This window comes from Tympanuchus pallidicinctus, unplaced genomic scaffold, assembly GCF_026119805.1.
Source record: "Tympanuchus pallidicinctus isolate F22 unplaced genomic scaffold, pur_lepc_1.0 scaffold2, whole genome shotgun sequence".
Classification (NCBI taxonomy): Eukaryota; Metazoa; Chordata; class Aves; order Galliformes; family Phasianidae; genus Tympanuchus; species Tympanuchus pallidicinctus.
In genome coordinates this window covers 14996582-15016829 of record NW_026294721.1, presented here as the reverse complement: position 1 = coordinate 15016829, position 20248 = coordinate 14996582, and positions in this window count along the sequence as shown.

Here is a 20248-nt window from a genome sequence, read left to right as displayed (position 1 = left end):
CATTTTCTTCTTCAAAAATGTTTTTAAAGAAAATTCAAGGTTTATATAGAATGTTCAGATGCTGAATAAGCTGTTCTTATATAGTCCAGCCTAATATGTTTATTTCATGCTTGCATTTCTCACTTGCTATTAATCAATCTGAATTAAGTACATTCTACCATGCCAGTATACTACATGTGATTCCTAGCATTGATCGATTCACTATACACTTGAGTACTGCTTTAAAACTTGATCTGGAAGATATAAATGGTAATTCCCCTGGGGAGCCAAGAGTCAAGATCTCTCAGAAGTACAACATTTAGTGGTAAATTAGATTGTTTAATTTTAAACATGAGTACAGGGTAGTTGTAATCCCAATAAATCATCTACCAATATCTACTCTGGGTAGAATTTTAATTCACCCTTGCAAGGAAAAGCCCTAACCTATAATTTGCTTTTATCGAACAGATAATGGAAAGATCAAATGATAAGGTTGAAGAGAGAATGCTCAGATGTTAAGAAAAGTCTTTTATTTTACTTTACAATGACTATTTGTAAGTACCAATGTTTAGGATATGTTGAACTGTTAGGATTGCCCATAGTAATATAGTTATTGTAAAAGACATAAGAACATTCTAGGGATACAAGGAAAGTATTAAACCACTTGTTAAGCAGTGCTAAGAACCCTATAGGGTGGCAGAGAGGTTAACCACAAGATCTTTAGAAGTGGTAACATGAGGTTGTTTTCTGAAACACACTATAGCTTGCAAGGGCGAACAGAAAAACATAACATAAAGGTTATGAATCTTTTCTTGGTTGTTTTTTATGATCACACTAAATATCTCAAACCCATATGTAAAACTGCATAAGATGATAATGATTATTGTGCAGCCTGCTATAGGGAGCCAGCTTTGTCAGCTTTGGACTTGATGATTTTTAGAGTTCCCTTCCAACCCCTACAATTCTGTGATTCTGAGATTCTGTGATAGAGGTTAAGAACCCTCATGATCTACTTTTTTTTTTTTTTTTTTTTTTTTTTTTTTCCCCCTGGAGATGGGCTACTAAAATGTTTCACTTATTTCAAATTCTCCTAAGTATTCAAAAATCTTACTATTTTTTTCTGCAGTCCTACTGGGACTGATTTCAAAACAAAACAAATCTAGAAACAATGAATCTGTCCTATGGTAATAGCTAACAATGTATCATCCTTCAAAGAAGCAGCCTGAAAACTGTAAGGGTGGCATCCTTACTCTCAGCATACACACGGCCTTAACAATATCAGTCATGTAACAAGTTAAAATGTAATTTGCAGGCAGAAAATAAATAAATAAACCAACCACTGTTATTCTGGAGTTAGCACATCTTACAAGGCTAAGAAGAGGAGTGGCCTGTATCAATCACATAATGACATTATAAATCTTCGTACCTTGCAAGGAAATGACATGAAAAATTAGACTGAGCAAGCCAGAGATGCACTATTTGTAAGCCTCAAAGGAAAGGTTAATGCAAGTTAAATATTGACATGTCAGCAATAAGGATTATAGCAATTATAAATTTGCAGTAATGCCAGCTGCTGTTTAATTATTATGTGACACTGACAGGTCAGCCTGGTAGATTGACAGCTGAAGGCATTTGCCTTGTAGGAATTATTCAAGATCTTTGGAACAAGCTCTGATCTCAGCTACACCAGTTCAGTTCTACATACAAATCTCTTTGAGTCAGGGGATTTAATTCATATTCCCAGTGGCAAGAGGAGAATCTGTTACTACATCATGTGTTACTTTCATTTTCCCTAGAGCCAGGAAAGTGAATAATTATATGCCATATGAACATACAAGAACACTCCTCCTCTCATCTTTCCCTTAAGTCACTCACTTAAGTGAGAACTACACTAGAACATGTTTAAACATTGTTAGTTTCTACCTGGGGGGAGGCAGGGGAGAGAAAAAAAAAAAAAAAAAAAAAAAAAAAAAAGTGAATTCTACTCTAAAAAAGACTCAGTCTTCATTAATCTCAGTAATAATCATTAATGCAGAGGTTTTGAGAGGAGCTCAGAAAGCAAAATATGTAGACAATGGAGAATATCATTGCTTTCTAGGAAACAACAACAACAAAACCAATAGCAATTAAAAGAGCTTTTAAAGAGGTTTTCTAGAGTACACTGAATGTAGAAGATTCAGCTTCATATACTGATTCTGATTAAATTATTCATCTAGGAAAATTAAATCAGATACTGCCATTTTCCTGCCCTTGCACCGTTCTCTAAGCAATCATGACCTCTAAAAACACACTGAAATTATGGCAGTTAATGCCTGCAAATGACCAACCCAAAGCCTGTGAATCAATTAAGTTCTAATTAAAATTTAACATAATAAACAAACAAACAGGGTTTAACTTGTGGAAAGGTCTTATCTTAGTTCCTCTACACAAAGATATGTTTCTAAAATGCTATGAAATAGAATTTCAAGAGTGTCATACCTTTTAATCCTGAAGTCTTCATTGTACAATTTCTATTCTCAATATCAAAGAATAGGAGGAAACCAGCACCAAAGCCCACTGGACTCCCAGGTAAAAATGTAGTTGTCTATAACAAGCTTCTGTGTATATCCAGTCATCATTTATCTGCTTACCTGTAGTAAAAAAAAGTTTAATTCTGAATACAGGAAATAGGCTGAAGTTTGCCATCAGCCTCACTTTAATTCCCCACTTCAGCTGTTTCACCTTACAGAGGAGCTGCCAGATGAGCTCTATTAAGTGGAATGGTGTTACAGTTTTTAACTACACTTAAAACTTATTGCTTTCAATCCCTGAGATTTTTACTGGTAACTAAATGTCTTCAGGCATAGCTTTTTTGTGTGTGTTTTGTTGTTGTTGTTTTGTAGTTTTGCTTTTGTTTTGTTTGTGTTTGTAATTGTATAATTAAATTTTTATGAAGATATTGCTTTTACATACTTCTACTACTTGGGTCAAACTTCTGGTACAAACCATCAAGAACATATTACATAGATAGTAATTACAGCAGGAAAGAGTCTACATGAAATTCATAAAATAAGTTTGTGCCTCCTTGTTGCAGACCAAAGCATAGTGAGTGAAAGCAACTATGGGATTCACTTCAAAAATACTCCCATGACCCAAGCTAGAACAGCAATGTAGACACATCCTAAGGAGTCATTTTGCTGTATTCTTCACAGTAAATGAAGAGCTAGATCAGGACAAACACTGTCAAGGAGTGTAGTGACACAATACGCCACAGTAACATAATACACACATTAAGTCAGAACTTCAGAGGTCTGAACTATTCAGCCACAGAGGTGGCTGAACTACTCTCATTTAACCAGACCTTTCTTGCTCTTCAGAGCAGAAATACTGGAGGAGTTCTTGCTCTTCAGTATTTTATTTGAAAAGATTTCCAGTGATCAAAAGATAAGTAAGACATTTGTGTCATCACAAAAGTTTCAATGTTAGTAACAAGCTTATTGTTTGCAAGAATGCTGATGGAATGAACTCAGAGTGTTTTCCAATCAGATAAAAAATGGATTAATGAAATGGATATGCCAGCTCTTTTTCTTCAACATCTAAACTAACAACAGGATCATTTGATTTAAACAAACGTATTTATAAGTGTACTTCCAGTTAAATGGGATGGGCTGTATTTTAATCAGAATGTCTTCTTAATTTAAATGTACAAATTAATTTGTGTAGCAAAGTAACCCCATTTTTCAAGTTTAAGGGAAGAGCTGTAAATGAATTATGACACATATTTCAAGGACCACAACCTTTAAAAGATTGACCAATCTCAATTATGTTGTTAATTCCTGAACATGCTCATATGAAAAAGTCATAACGAGATCCAAGGGGTTTGGCAACTGAGAGAGTGCTTCTGCACCTGGCATTGCACATGCTTTGCATTACAAGCAGGCAGAGAAGTAGAACTCTGCACTTTTCTGGAGTATTTCACTCCATAACAGTGGCAGTAAGTACCATGAGAAACATTCCCACAGAAAATACATTTAAAAAATTAAAAATGTCATGCTTTTACTGATTTCTGTTTTGGAAGACATATCCAAAACTGGTTACATCAATTTTTATTTTTATTTTAAATGTAAATATCATCAACCACAATTGGCCATAAGCACAACTTCACTAATTCTTCCAGTCCTCACCTGGTTCACCAAGGGTTAAATCTTTTTCATTTTCACTCTCTGGTTTAAAGATTAAGCAGACCTCTGTTATTCTGTAATTATAGGATTAAGACCACTTTCCAAACCCACTTAAATGAAATGACATGCAGACAAAAAGTGATTTTTGTTGTCTTTATGATTTTAATGCCAAGTATATTTTTTGTTGTTTGTTTTGCAGAACATGTAATTTTGACTTTTTAAACCTGCAAAAATGATGAAACATATTTATACATTTCTAGACTGGAATTGGACGCAAAATGACAATGCACATTTCTTGAGGGTTTTTTCCTGTAGGAAGGACACTATATGGAAAGCTGGGAACTGCCAATCAAGATCATACCTATCATGTCTCTTATCCTGCGTACAGTGAAATAGTGTACAATTCCAGTTAGCAAATGTCACGTTTCCCTACTGCCGGTTTTCCTGAACATATTGAGTTTATCCTCCTCCCTCTTCAGACATTATAACCCTGTGGATTTTCTGAGGATCTGTCTCCAAGAGGAGATAGATATTCAGGGCTATTTCATGAGCTGATACAAAGCCCCTAAGTTACCTGATATAGGTCATTCTTATTATCCTCTCTCATGTGGATTAATTAGTACTTTCTGGTTCTTTTCCAGTTTGTCTTACCAAGTTACTAACCCCCTAATAAGCTCTTGTAGCTGTCTCTGGATTTGATCACTAAGAAATTACATTGAGATCTTCAGAAAGAGTTCCATCCCTAGTGTCCAGTCTTAATATATACACAAACATATTAACACTAGACTTTTAATTGTGTCTTGAAACATTGTACTGTCAGTGTGATGTGGAAGAAATGACCTTTCACCATCTAGTTTATCTCCTCCTTATTTGAAGGCTTCTGAGTAAAGGTTTGTTCTCACTCACAATTATTAGTTTACTAAAATAATCAAGGATTTTTACTGATATGTCACATAACACACTTGCTCGATTTCTTATCCTGCAAGAGACCTCCTACGGTGAAAAACCATATTAAAAAAACTTCTTAACTTGACTGCTGTTAGAAGGGGGAAACCTCTTAGTCCTGAGAGCTTTTCATCTTTATTGTAAGAAAAAAAATGAATGTAATACTAAAAATCCTTTGAAGTATAGAAAGAGGTTAGAAAAATCATTGAACTTCTCAGCAGTATCTTTAACATCCTCCAGTGTTCCTTCCATTATACTTAAATATACAAAACAAACAAACAAACAACAAAAAACCAACTTTCTTGTTTCTGTGCAATTTGGTCTGAAATTTGCTGGGTAGTTAGAGTAATTGTTATGAATATGGTACTGACATGATGAACAGAAGAGTTTTTTTTTTTTATCATTTACAACTTTGAATACAGCAGAGTTAAGTGACACCAAAGATAAGAGCTTTGCCTGACAGGTAGCCAGTATCAGAAATAGGCAGAGCAAAACCATGAGCTGAAAATATTTTCTTCAAGCTTTTCATGTCCATTTACAAATCAAAATCTTAATCACATTTATGTGTGTCCGCAAATTATAGGATTCATAATATTTCTGGTCTCATTGTCAGAAAATGGGGTAAAAGGGGCAGAGAACCGAGTGAATAAATTTTCCCTTTTATTGCACAGCATGGAAACTTTCCTCCTGAGACTGAGGAGAGAACTAATTCTTCATGCTCTTCTGTTTTCTTCCCAGACTCAACTGTACTCTGCAGAAAAGGATTCCCAGATTCTTACTGTGAAGTTATTTATGAAAACGTCTCTATATCATTCTCCTCTTAGAATTATGAGCCAACAGTGTGCTCTCGCGGCTCGGAGGGCAAATGGTATCCTGGGCTCCATCAAAAGAGGGGTGGCCAGCAGGGACAGGGAGGTGATTGTCCCCCTCTACTCTGCTCTTGGGAGGCCCCATCTGGAGTACTGCGTCCAAGTGTGGAGCCCCCAGTACAAGAAAGATGGGGAGCCATTGGAGAGGGTCCAGAGGAGGGCCACTAGGATGATCAGGGGCCTGGAGCACCTCCCCTATGAGGACAGGCTGAGGAAGCTGAGCTTTTTCAGCCTGGAGAAAAGGAGGCTGCGGGGTGACTTCATTGCAGCCTTTCAGTACCTAAAGGGAGCCTACAAAGAGAGGGGGAATCAACTCTTTGAAAGGGCTGGTAACAGCAGGACAAGGGGAAATGGTTTTAAGTTGAGGGAGGGGAGATTTAGATCGGACATCAGGGGGAAATTCTTTACCCAGAGAGTGGTGAGGTGCTGGAACAGGCTGCCCAGAGATGTGGATGCCCTGTCCCTGGAGGTGTTCAAGGCCAGGTTGGATGGGGCCCTGGGCAGCCTGGTTTAGCATTTAACGTGGAGGTTGGTGGCTGTGCATGTGGCAGGGGGCTTGGAGATTCATGAACCTTGAGTTCCTTCCAACCCTGGCCATTCTGTGATTCATTCTCTAATTCCCAGGAAAGCAAGGTGAAGAGGTGGTATTATTACCACCCAGTTTATCAGCGAATGTGTTTGCTTCATTCTCCTGTTCATTCCTGTCCACTCTTTGTCACTGGTCACTCAGTCTATTTGTGAAAGGAGATTCATTCAGAGAGGGGCGGGTTGATACCCAAGAGTATTTATTACGTCTTTGTTATTTCTTCTCTATCCATATTCAGCAAAATGGGATTCAGTTCATGTGCCAAGAGATCCTACATAATACAATAATTATGATGTTCACTCTTATAATCTTCAATTAGTAAAAAAAAATATATATATATATAAAATAGTTTATATTTCTCATAAATTATGATGGTTGGCATGACTTGTCCTTTTTCATGGCTTTAACAGCTAAAGTTTTTCATCCTTAAGGATAAATGTTCTAGGACTATAATTCTTGTGCTCCTCATACTTTCATTTCTTAATACTGGCACAGTGTAAGCTGTCTTGCAGTCTCCAGGATTTTCTGTTATCTCTCAGGTTTATTACAAATCAACATTATCAAGCCAGAGATATTATCAACCAACTCTTATGGGTCGTATGCATGCAAAATCTCCCAGTTTGACGACTTCAAATGTTTATCACCACCAGATGTTTTTTAGCTGTTAATAAACACTATCTATCTATGTAGACAACTGACATCTTAATTCTTTCCAAATATAGGAGTATTCCTAAAAAGATTGTTTCTTAAAAAATTTCCTGAAACATCTTAATCTTCTTTTAGTGAAAGGCCTTTTTTTCTAAGACTTCTGTTGTTCTAATGAACTTCATAGAATTTTGATTTTATAAATCTTAGCACTTAGGATATTTAGTATAGATATTTATCCTAAGTAAATATCTTAGGATATTTACTTTCTCTATCAATAATCTACACTTAAAAACATGTCATTTTTAAAGTTTTTTATGCATTATGTTTACATTTTGTTTTGTTTAATTTTACCATTACACAAATATTAGATATGAAGGCAAGATGTCTCTTTTTCTTTCCAGAATTGAATTTTGTCATCCAATAAACCCTGAAGCATTCTGAATTCACATTGTCTTCATATTAGGCTGTCATATTGCATCATGTTTTCTGGTTTTAAAAAGGAATAACACAGTATTTAAATACATTTGTAAGGAAAACACTTAATATAATGTATAAAGGAAGGCCACAGAGATATGAAGGAGTATCGGCTATCAGTCTTAACAACTGTAACTCTCTAAGTGAAATCTTCTATACAACATTTGAATAAACCTTTTTTCTGCTATGGATATCCAATTTTTTTTTTTTTTTTTTTTTGCTCAAGGCTAACAACTAAATAAATACTGGAACTGGTCCATCTCCAGCGTTCTGGAGCTGCTATTTCACAGTAGACTGTAAATTTCTAAGTGTTACAACACAGGGTGAGAAGAAGCACATTCTATGTGGCACAATTACATCAAAATAAATATGGAGTGGCTGTAGTACTTATATGCTCTCCAAGCTGTTCAAAACTTAACGTTCTATGGAACAGAGCCTGTATTTTTCTTTGATGTTCTTAATCTATTTTTCTGATCCTAAATATATATATATATAAATGGTGTAATTCATAAGGACATGTGTGCACATATTCTTAATGGTCTGCAAAAGCACTTCTGCAAGATGTCAAACTTAAATTACAATCATATTCTTGCAGATATTTATGAGGATATTTATTTTTGCACTAAATGAATAAGTGCACTAAAGATACTGGCACCCACTACTATATTTATTCAGTGTTTTCATATTGAGATTGTTGTGGTTTAACCCGGCAGGCAGCTAAGCTTTATGCTTATCCCCCCATGTCCAGTGGGATGGGAGAAAAGAATCAGAAAAACAAAAACAACACCAAGTAGAACTCGTGGGTTGGGATAAAAAACTATTTACTAAGACAGAAAATGAAGAGGGAAAAAAAAAACGAGTATATACATGTCTACTTGTACACACACAAAAAAAACAACTGATCACCACCTACTGACCAATGCCCAGCCAGTCCACAAGCAGCAGCAGCCCATCCAGCCTACTCTCCACCATTTTTCAAGCTTTTTTTTTTATTTATTTATTTATTATTTTTTTAAATGATGTTGTAAGTTATCAAATATCCCTTTGGCCAGTCCAACTCCTTTTGCCTCCTCAGCTCCCTTTACTGGTAACACAGTACAGAAGCTGAGAAAACTGTAAAGTTGTTGGCTCTGTACATTGCAAATCAGCAACAACTAAAATATCTGTGTATTATCACTTTTTTTTCTCCTAAAGCCAAAACATAGCTTTGTAGTAGACACTATGAAGAAAGCCAACTCAGTCCCAGTCTCAAGTGTAATTTAATAATATTCCATAAAGAAATTATTACTGCTAATACTGCTAAATTTTCTTTTATACACAAGCTTTCATATCCAAGCTTTTATAAATAGCTCTTTCTGATCACTCATTGTAGGACAATTTTTTTCTGAATTCTCAAATCAAGCATGCCTGAAAACTCAGGTAGCAGAGGCTGCTCTGATAATAATGTCTCCTATTTTCTCTTACTGGTCCATAGTGTCAGAAGTAAATATTGGTATGGGGCAGTAGAGACAGAACCTTCCAGCCAATATTCTATTACATTTTGTTGCTGTGTGACAGCTGGCAGCCAAGGGGAAGACTGATAGAATGGAATCTGACATGGAAGGGCATATGAAGCAAAGCTTTCACGTGGAAAAAATGGCACCCACTGACTGATTCTTGCTGAACAGAGACCAAACAGTGGATGTCAGTGTAGTTAGGTGGTGCAGTGTCCATTTCAGCAATGGTGACAGCAATGTGAAAGGCAAGCCTCATTCTGGATGGCCGTGCTCAGCTGTCATGAAGAGCATCTCAATCAGGTCATCCACAGGAAATGGTGGCTTACAACCAGGAAACTGTACAGAGTTAAATATTGGCTTCAATGCTCTGGAAAAATGCAAGATTTGTTCCTGGTGGTTGCCACAAATGTTCACACAGGAACAGCAAGAGCATTGTGTGCAAGTTTGTCAGGAACTATTGAACCAATATGAGGCTCAACGTGACCATTTCTTGAATCGCAACAGTACCAATGACAAGTTGCAATGTCACTACTACAAGCAAGAGGCAAAAGGACAGTCCATAGAGTGGCAACATGAATTCCCATGGAAGAAAAAAGTCAAGATACAGCCCTCAGTGGGTAAAATGATGAACACTGTCTTGTAGGATAGGAATGGGGTGATCATTCTGGATTTCCAGAAATGGAACAAACCATCAACTCAGCGCTACATTTGATGCTGACAAAGCTGAAGGCTTAGACTTCCACACTCAAGCAAGAGAGACGATGACAACCTTTCTCTTGCAATGCAGTAACACCAGGCCCCATGCTGGTGCACAGCATTCAGGCTCTTATTCATTGCTAGTGGAAACACATAACTAATGATGGTGATACTCATGTCAAAAAATTGTGGTTTGTAACTGAGAATTTGCTCTATCGAATAGCATCATTGTGCTTTTTGTAGCTGTTGTAGTTTCCATGGAATTAAATAGGAGGCATTATTTGCAGAATGATTTACATATTCAACATAAAAATTGAGTAAGTGGACTTCATCCAGTGTATCAACTTTTTCTATAGCTCTTCAGACTGCTGTATTCAATTTCTCTTACTAAGGCAATTGTAAATTGTAAATGACTGTCAGCTCTGTTAAACAAAGTAGAGTCATATATTTTATTAGGAAGAAACAAAACTTCTCATGACTGATCCAGGAAAGCAAGAATTCCCAAAAACTGGAAAAATATATATCAAAACTCACATGCTGTGTGTTTTGCACAAAAATATTTATGAAGTATATCAGGCATTCAGTTTAAATACATATGTATAATTTTGTGCTGGAGTCTATTTAGGGTGACTTAAGAAACATTTTCTTATGGTGATCTAAATGGGTTTGGTGATCACAAGGACAAAACAATCATGTTGCTTCTAACATGTAGAGTACAACATATTTTCAAAATATTTCTAGTCATTTATTGGCATTCATGCCAAAACTGTATTTCCTTACCTGTGGAAAGTCAAATTTAAAATGAATTTGGGTCATTTAAAAACAAGCATCAGGAGTGCAAAATAGTCACAAGACTAATTCAAATAGGTATGCACAATGCACTTCTGATCCCAAGTGTTAGTTAAAATAATAAAGGTATTAATTCCTGCTAGTATCACCGGGAAGCTAAAATATGTATTTTGATATTCTTCTTGATGTAAATACAAAGTTATAGATTATTCCCACCTTTTCAACACATAATATATACAAAATGGGAAGCTTGTAAATGCAAGATTTTAATAAAAGCTTATTATAACTTAAAAGCATGGAAGTATTAAAAAAAAAAAAAAAAAAGCCTCAAATAAGACCTAAATTGACTGAACTATTACAGTTACAGTAATTTACCCTAATTTGGATGGGATCTCCATAGTGTCAGCAGTGAAATTTTACCCTAAATCTCCTCCTCGTAACACAAGCATATATGGAAAGGCTCAGGGAAACTAGCGTAACAGTTTATAAACCATGAATCTGCCTGAAGGTACGTACCTAGCACAGTTAAGTTTCGAATCCAGTCAATCCAGTGGACTGGATTGATTGAGGCAAATCAAGATAGTCCTACAGGCATTCATGAAGGCAGTACCTTGCTACATGTGCCTAAGTATTGGTGAGGATATCTATTGGCAGTCACTGGGCAGAAGTGTTCAGGAATCCCAGACTTAGAGGACTGCCTAGAACGTTGGTTTGGGAAGGTAAGGGAAATTTTTGCCTCAATGATTTGCAGTGACACTTCAAAATGTTTATCTTATGGATGTTACGGTTAAACCGTTCAGGCAGTTCAGCACCACACAGCTCTCACTCTGTGCAGTGGGATGGGAAAGACCATCAGAAAAAAAGGAAAAAACATATGGTTTGAGATAAAGACAAATTAATTGGACAGAAAAGGAAGGTAAAATAATAATAATAATAATAATGATAATGATAATAATAATAATAATAATAATAATAAAAGAACACACAAAATTTGATTTGCACCACACTTTTTTTCACCACCTACTGACCAATGCCCACCCAATCCAAAAGCAGCAGCCACTCTTGCCTGAATATTCCCTGAGTTCCCTGAATAAGCTCCCTGAATATTATTGTTCAGCGTAACACCTTGTTGTGGGGGACATCACTTTTGGCAGCTTGGGTCATCTCTCCTGGCTGCATCTCCTGCCAGTTCCTCATGCACCCCCAGATCCTTGCTGGCAGGGCAGCATGAGAAATCTAAAAGTCCTCGGCTCTGTGTAAGCACTACTCAGCAACAACTAAAACATCAGCATTCTGTCAACATTATTCTCATCCTAAACTCAAAATACTGTACCTTACCAAATACTAGGAAGAAAATTAAGCCTATCCCAACTGAAACCAGGACAATAGATTAATCTAAAAGCTCACCCAGTTTGTCCTTTTTCCCTACAACGGAACTTCAAGTTGAGAAACACTTTTCAATCTACATCATGCAAATTAGTACAGAAAATCACCTACTCTCAGTTATAGATATCCAAGGCTGAGCTAAGATACTCATATCTTTTCCAGGCTGATGTTGTCCCGAGAGGGAAGACAAGAGACTTGAACTTCACCTACCACTCTCATCTGGAGTTGAAGGTGTGTTTCCTACATTAATCTTCTCTTTTTATAAGGGATACTGATTTTAAAATAAAAATAGCGTCTAACTCCCTTAGAGTACATACCCTACTACAAAAGCTTGACAACAAAAATGAGAGCACATAGCCTACGAACAGACGTAAGCACACATTTATAAACAACTACTGAAATATCAGTTTATCCAGCAAATGGAATTTTCATGGTAATATACCTTTCTTTATGAAAAGTTATACGTTTTAAATATGAGTCTGGAGGATAACTCTTCTCGTTCATTTCAGATGTATTACAGTACATGAAATGTAATTCTTGGCATTTTAATTTGGAAGTGTTAGTGAGGCTCTTTGAAGGGAATAAGTAGCACCGTGTTTACCAAGTATGAAAGGAAAAGGTTTTATAAATATATATAAATTTGAGTATTTTTACAACAACAATTAATTTTCTTTACAAAAGACTTTTTGACTAGGTAGAGTGTACACGGAAACTTCTGTATCCCACTATGAAAACATTTTTCTTTTTATGGGAATGCAGTGATTCTTCTGTTTCCTCAGTGGGATTTGAATTAGTTTAGCAAAATGTAGTTTACCCATAACAGCTGCAGCCTGCACCTGTGCTGTATTTCAGAAAATCATTAATAATTGTATATTATTTCCCCAAAACATAGCAATGAACAAAACAAATGGGCAGAAAGTGGTTACTGAGACTTAATGAATAAGAAAATAATGTAATATTGGCTTGAAGAGATATTTATTTTTCTGAGGTATGAAACTACGCCTATGAACTAACAAAAATGCTGTATTTTCACACTTTCTTCTGAATCGAAACAACATCTAAGCAGGATGATGAATGTTTAATCCTTCTAATATCTTTCAAAGTGAATTTTTAACCACAATTTTTGTTGCTGGTTTTTTCTGTTGGTGGTGTTAGTTTTTATCTTTTTTGTTTGTTGTTTGCTTTTAGAATTAGTGACATAGGCTTTCACTTCAATCATGATCTTAGATGTAGCAAAGTCTGGTATGTAGGGATTCAGTCAGCGGATGCTGCAAACTCCTATGGAGATGATGCTGTGGACATCAACACTCAGTGAATGGGACAGAGGAGTATGGAAGAGAGATCCAACGATTAATCTTGACAAATGCTGATGTTCCAAACCTGTATTCAAATCATGGTGGGATCCAAATATTCGTTGTACCAAAGGAATTGTATTGCACACAGTAATATCTACAAGGGCTGCATGAAAGGTGGAGATCCAATAGCACAAACAACACAAGGTTAGAAAGTGCAAAGAAAGAGAAATAGACTCCACCTCCCCTTCCTGCAAAATAATTCCTGTTTATTTCCTCTCAAACTTTTTAAATTAGTGACACCATTTAATAAAAGAAACTATGCATATTCTCTGTGAATGCCCAGCCTCCTTTTTGTTATAAAAACATTAGCTAATGACCATATCTTTCTAACAAGATTCTTGTAAATGCTTTTGCAGCATTTTAGCATTTGTTATAGACAGAAAAAAATGAATCAAACATACTTACTTCCACGTATTTTTTAAAGAACTCCATGGCAAGTTGTCCAGAAAATAAGTACAACTCCACCCCACTATTTTTAAAATAAAGAAGTAACTAATAGAATGTCTTCCCATTAAATGCAGATACACTAACAATCTTGTTTTAGTTACTCAAATAGCTACAAAGAAATCAATTAAGATAAAACATTTAACCTAGCCGCTGGGGTGAAAAGGAATAAGAAACTCTTTTATAAATACATTAACAGTAAGAGGAGGACAAAGGATCTTTGCTGGGTGAGGCTGGGAATGTGACCACTGAGGATAAGGAAAAGGCAGAGGTTCTGAATGCCTTCTTTACGTCTGTCTTTAAAAGTCAGACCAGTTATCCTCAGGACACTCCTCTCTCTGACCTGGTAATCTCGGCTAGGGAGCACACTAACCCCCCTGTGATTCTGGAAGAAACAGTCAGAGACCTACTGCTCCAACTGGACTGCCACAAGTCGATGGGGCCAGATCAGATCCACCCGAGAGTGCTGAGGGAACTGGCGGAGGTGATAGCCGAGCCGCTTTCCATCATCTGTCAGTGCTCCTTGTTGACTGGTGAGGTCCCAGAAGACTGGAGGCTTGCCAATGTGACTCCCATTTACAAGAAAGGTCGTAAGGAGGATCCGGAGAACTACAGGCCTGTTAGCCTGACCTTGGTGCCAGGGAAGGTTATGGAGCAGATTGTCTTGAGGGAGATCATGCGGCATGTGCGGGATGAGCGGGGGATCAGGCCTAGCCAGCATGGGTTCATGAAGGGCAGGTCCTGCTTGACCAACCTGATCTCCTTCTATGATCTAGTGACCCATCTGGTGGATGAGGGAAAGGCTGTTGATGTGGTCTACCTAGACTTCAGCAAAGCCTTTGACACTGTCTCCCACAGCATTCTCCTGCAGAAGCCGGCAGCCCGAGGCTTGGATGGATACACTCTTGGCTGGGTAAGGAGCTGGCTGGAGGGCCGGGCACAGAGAATGGTGGTGAATGGAGTCAAATCCAGCTGGTGACCGGTCGTGAGTGGTGTTCCCCAGGGGTCGGTGCTGGGGCCTGTCCTCTTCAATATCTTTATTGATGACCTCGATGAGGGCATCGAGTGCACCCTCAGTAAATTCGCAGATGACACCAAATTGGCTGGAAGTGTGGATCTGCCTGGGGGTAGCGAGGCCCTACAGAGGGACCTGGACAGGCTGGAGAGCTGGGCTGAAGCCAATGGGATGAGTTTCAACAAGGCCAAATGCTGGGTCCTGCACTTCGGCCACAACAACCCCAGGCGACGCTACAGGATTGGGGCGGTGTGGCTGGAGGACTGCATAGAGGAAATGGACCTGGGGGTATTGATTGATGCTCGGCTGAATATGAGCCGACAGTGTGCCCAGGTGGCCAAGAAGGCCAATGGCATCCTGGCTTGCATCAGAAACAGTGTTGCAAGCAGGAGCAGAGAGGTGATTGTTCCCCTGTATTCAGCACTGGTGAGGCCGCACCTCGAGTACTGTGTCCAGTTTTGGGCCCCTCACTGCAAGAAAGATATTGAGACCCTGGAACGTGTTCAGAGGGCAACAAAGCTGGTGAGGGGTCTGGAACACAGGCCATATGAGGAGAGGCTGAAGGAGCTGGGAATGTTCAGCCTGGAGAAGAGGAGGCTCAGGGGAGACCTCATTGCTCTCTATAACTTCCTGAAGGGAGGTTGTAGTGAGCTGGGGGTCGGCCTCTTCTCTCGTGTCATTAGTGATAGGACCAGGGGGAATGGCTTCAAGCTACGGCAGGGGAGATTCAGGCTGGACATTAGGAAGTATTACTCTTCAGAAAGGGTGGTCAGGCACTGGAATGGACTGCCCAGGGAGGTGGTGGAATCACCGACCCTGGGAGTGTTCAAGGAAAGGCTGGATGTTGTGTTGAGGGACATGGTTTAGTGGAAGCTATTGGAAATAGCTGAATGGTTGGACTGGATGATCTTTTAGGTCTTTTCCAACCTTGGTGATTCTATGATTCTATGATTCTCTAAAAAGAATGAATGTTATTAAAGACTGTCACTAGGCTTGACAAGTTAATGAGGGTTAGATTTTGAGAGTATTATTGTTTTAGCAGAGTATAATATTCCACTCAGATTCTCCTCTTGACTTCATAGACAAAACTTGCTCAGAAATCTGTGCCAACTATTACATTACGTTAATGGGACCCTGACACGTGAAACAAGCCAATGCAGTCCTGTTGACCTGCCACGTGGGAAAGGGGTACTACAGCTTCAGATTCAGAAAGAGCAATATACAGTTGGTTCTGTGTTTTCTTTTTATACAAACGAACAAAGCAAAAAGACAAAATTGTCACTGATAAAAAGAACACCAATTAAATATTTTTTGTACTACATCAATGCATGTTTTGCGTGTGTGTGTTGAAGTGTCTTTTTTTTTTATCCTCTAACATTTATCTTTTAAAAATAGAACGCTTGCTAGAAGACCCAACAGCTGAGAAAGGCTGCTATAGACACATACTTTCACTAGCACTTTCTGTAGGAACAGGCAAGGGTTATACCCCTGTTTTCTTACCTTTACATATAAGCATGATGCTTTTCGAACAGAACACCTAAAGGTACTGATTTGATTATGTTTAGCACACTAACCAGCTAACCTTACTTGAACTTTGCTCAAAACTACAGCTGTGACATCACTTATTTGTTTCATACAATCATCCTGTGATTAATGCATTCCCCTCAAACACAGAAATTTTCTTTGAAATGTCTTAAACCTGAAGGAGTTAACAGGCATAACTTAGGTACCAGGAAATAAAAGCATAAATATTTTAGTCTAAAATCCACAAAACAAAAAATGCACTTTCTTCAGAAGCAGGTACCCTGGCATTTAGTACCAAACATGAGAGGAGAGCATACCCAGCATGATCCTGTGGCAGAGATACACTGGGCATGCACAGAGAATGCAGGTGAATTAAATTGACAGTTCACTGAAGTAATTGTTATAGACCCTCTCAGCTCTCCTTCTCCAGCTGTGATATATTCAGATTTCTCTTTGGTTATGTTTCATCTCTAACTGAGATATTTGATCCTTTCTTGAGCTTGCTTCAGCTCTTCAGCAGATGAGTTTCATTCTGATCGCATTTTCATTTGACTGCTTAGAGGGAGGAAGGATTACAAGAAATCAGCTCCTCAGAAGCAAGGGATAAGGGGCCTAATTTTACATATCCTACTAGGGCTCTACAAACATTCATTGGTCCAGGATGGCTCCCTAGCACTGTAACTGTGTCATTAGCAGAGAAGAAAGAATTTAATCTAACTTTCATTGCTATATTTTGTTTTGTTTTGCTTTTGTTTTTCACCTATGTCTGTTTGTGGCTATTGTTAGAGGGATAGTCTACTTTTTGTAGTGACTTTTTATAGTCTCCTTTCTTCTGTGCTATGCTTTCCTGGTATCTAATTGCTCTGCAGCATAATTAATTAATAATTTAATTTATACCCCTCTGTTTCTTTTCCTGGCTTATCCAAGTCATTAACCTTTATTTCCTTTCCCTGGCAGATATCTTGCTTTGCCTCTCTCTCAAGTGCTGTACCTATTTGAATGGCTATTCCCTTCCCCCCTCATGCCTGGTTACTATTCCTGTCTCTCCTTTTTCTTCAGATAAAAGTGGGGCTTTCTTGCCTTGTCATAGTTGAGATCAAGGGACCTGAGCCAATTTCTTCAGTCCTTAATCAATGACTTACAGGACAGTCACTTGATTAAGGAGTGTGAACTTAAGATCTATAATATCTGACAGTACCCAAGAAGCTTCCCTTTATCCAGACAGAACATTATTCTTCCAGTTAATAAGAAACTTTTCTCATTTTAAAATAAACTATTTGAAAATATTTTAAATAGGTATTAGAACTACGCATTTTTTCTTACCTTTCTCCATGTCTTGATGATTCTAATAGTACAAAGGAAATGCCTGTTTTTTTCCAAAATCGTTCAAGATGTTAAAAATTATGTATATGTTGATCATTTTCCTTTACAGTTGTATTGTGCTATACAATATACTATACCATACCATACTATATGATACTGTACAGGAAGGGAATGATTCCTCTCTGGAAAATATTCTTTTTATCAATAGATATATATCAATACGGATTAGAGAGAGAAAGAGAGAATGGGAGAAAAACTTCAGTAAATGAATATCACCTAACTTAGGAAAAGGCAATTATTAATGGGAAAAAATGACTACGCTACACTGAGTAAAGATTTATGAATGGAATTGTATGTATGGCAAAACTAATTTCACCTGCTTTTGTAAGAGAGCTTGGACTTTCAAGCTGTGTCTGGGCAAAGAGCCATTTTGAAAGGCTTTTAAATCACGTCAGCAGAATGCAAATCAAGAAGAATGTAAAACAGTGGTATGCTAGGAAAAGCAAATGTTCAGACTTTGTGCAATACTCCATTTTATCACAACACTGTAACATTTTTCACTTCCCCAAAGTATTTCAGAATGATAGCCCATTGCATGTGAACTTTTCCTATGCAGTGTAGGTTGATCAGCTTTGCCTTGGCAGCAGCATTTGTTTAATCAGCCTGCACTGACATTCTGTGAAAGACACTCAAGACAGAGCGTCCAGGGAGTGTGGCCTCTCTGGATTTTATCCTTGTTTGATCACTGCTCAGATATGACCCCCACCCCACTACTCCTTAAGCTATGCTCTGTGTTTTTTTTACTGATGGTATTTAAGCTGACATAGCAGCTGAAATGACAAGCAAACAAAGCCACAAAAGCCCCTCTGCTTGCAGCCAGCCTCATCCTTGACAGTTTGACCTTGTCCTGCTAATTTTAACTGTCATGGCAATTGGATTTGAGCACCAAAGCACAGATAATATTAGTAATACAGAAATATTGTTCACTTTTTATGTCCATACTTCAGTTTACAAGGAAAAAACACAGAAAGAAATCATGCTACCCAGTAGAGTTTGAGGATATGGAGATCATTTTGTCAATAGATGTATTCACATTAGTTAAGTTCTAGTCTGTGAAATCAGCTTATCAGTCTGAAAAGACTAAATCAAGCTCTTCTGTATTAGAAAATGATAACTGTGATGCTATCAGCTTCTACTAACCCCTCTGATGGCTGAAACAATATGCTTCAATTTGCTTCTGATAAATAACGAAGAAGCTGATTCTTCACTACATTTTTTCATAAAATTTCTTCTGTGAATTTCGAAAGGTAATATGAATATCATCTGTTTCTACATATTCATACAATTTCCCAGCAGTGCCTCTCAAAGATAATTTTCTCTGCAAATATTTCTATATCCATTTAATTGTGTGTTATACATATTTACATACTTAAAATTCATTACCTTCTTTATTTCCTTGTAGTTTAATATTTGCTGAATACTGCAATCTGTTTTTTTAATGTTTGTCACTTTTGAAAAAACTGTATCAATAAAAAGCTGAGTTTCAGATAGGCAGATGAAGATTGGAATACAAGCACAATTTCTTCCTTGTTAAACTTACTGTTCTCAGGGAATTCACTAACTGTGCCATCTAACATGAAAGTGTCATTTGAGATCCTGTTGCCAGAAGAAACAGGAAAATCTCTATGGCAGTAAGTGAAATTAGACAGGAAGAAAAGAGGAGAAAAATTAATGTGAAAAAGAAAGTAATCACATTTCTCTACATTCTGCTCTGTTTCAGCTGCCAATTTCTTCTAATTAATCTGCTGAGAGAAGTTGTATTTATTTGCGAAAAAAAAATCTATCCTATATCATCAGAACTTTCATAGAAAAGTTTCTGGTTATGCAGCAACTGGACAATCTCCTATACCCATAATAATATTTAGACAATTTCACTGGGAATTAGAAAAAGGATTTTGTTTTTTACAGTTTATTTTAGAATAACAATTGACCTAATGCAATTGTCTTCCTCTGGCCTATGCTCCTTTGAATTTGTGTTTACAAATGGTCTTTTTCTCCTCAGTATAATATATAAAATAAACAAAAACAAAAGGCATTCCCTGTTCCTTCACTTCTTTCCCCATCTGCCTACAGTGCTGTCATCTCAATTGATAACCAACACTTTCACGTATTTTTGAAAATGCAAGTACTGTACTACAGTGACTAGAGATTGTAGGCTCAATGGATATAAAAAACATTCAGTATTTATCTACGTGATGCTAATAATATTCAATTCAAACTTGAGCTTTTACTAAAGGGGTTACTATTGTGTTATTTGTTTGTACCATTTCCTGACTCCCTGTGGGAGTCCCTTGATTTCTTGACTATATAAATTAGAAAAAAAAATGATTCAACCAAGTGCTCTGTTCTCATTCAGAAATTCTTTTTAAAGATACCATCAGTGCCTGGCTTTAGGCATTTAAGGAGAAATATATTGTGTAAGTAAAGGATTTGAAAGTGGCAAGATACAAAGAACAAAAAATATGGCAAATATCTTTAAAAGTGGCGTTTTAAAAAGGT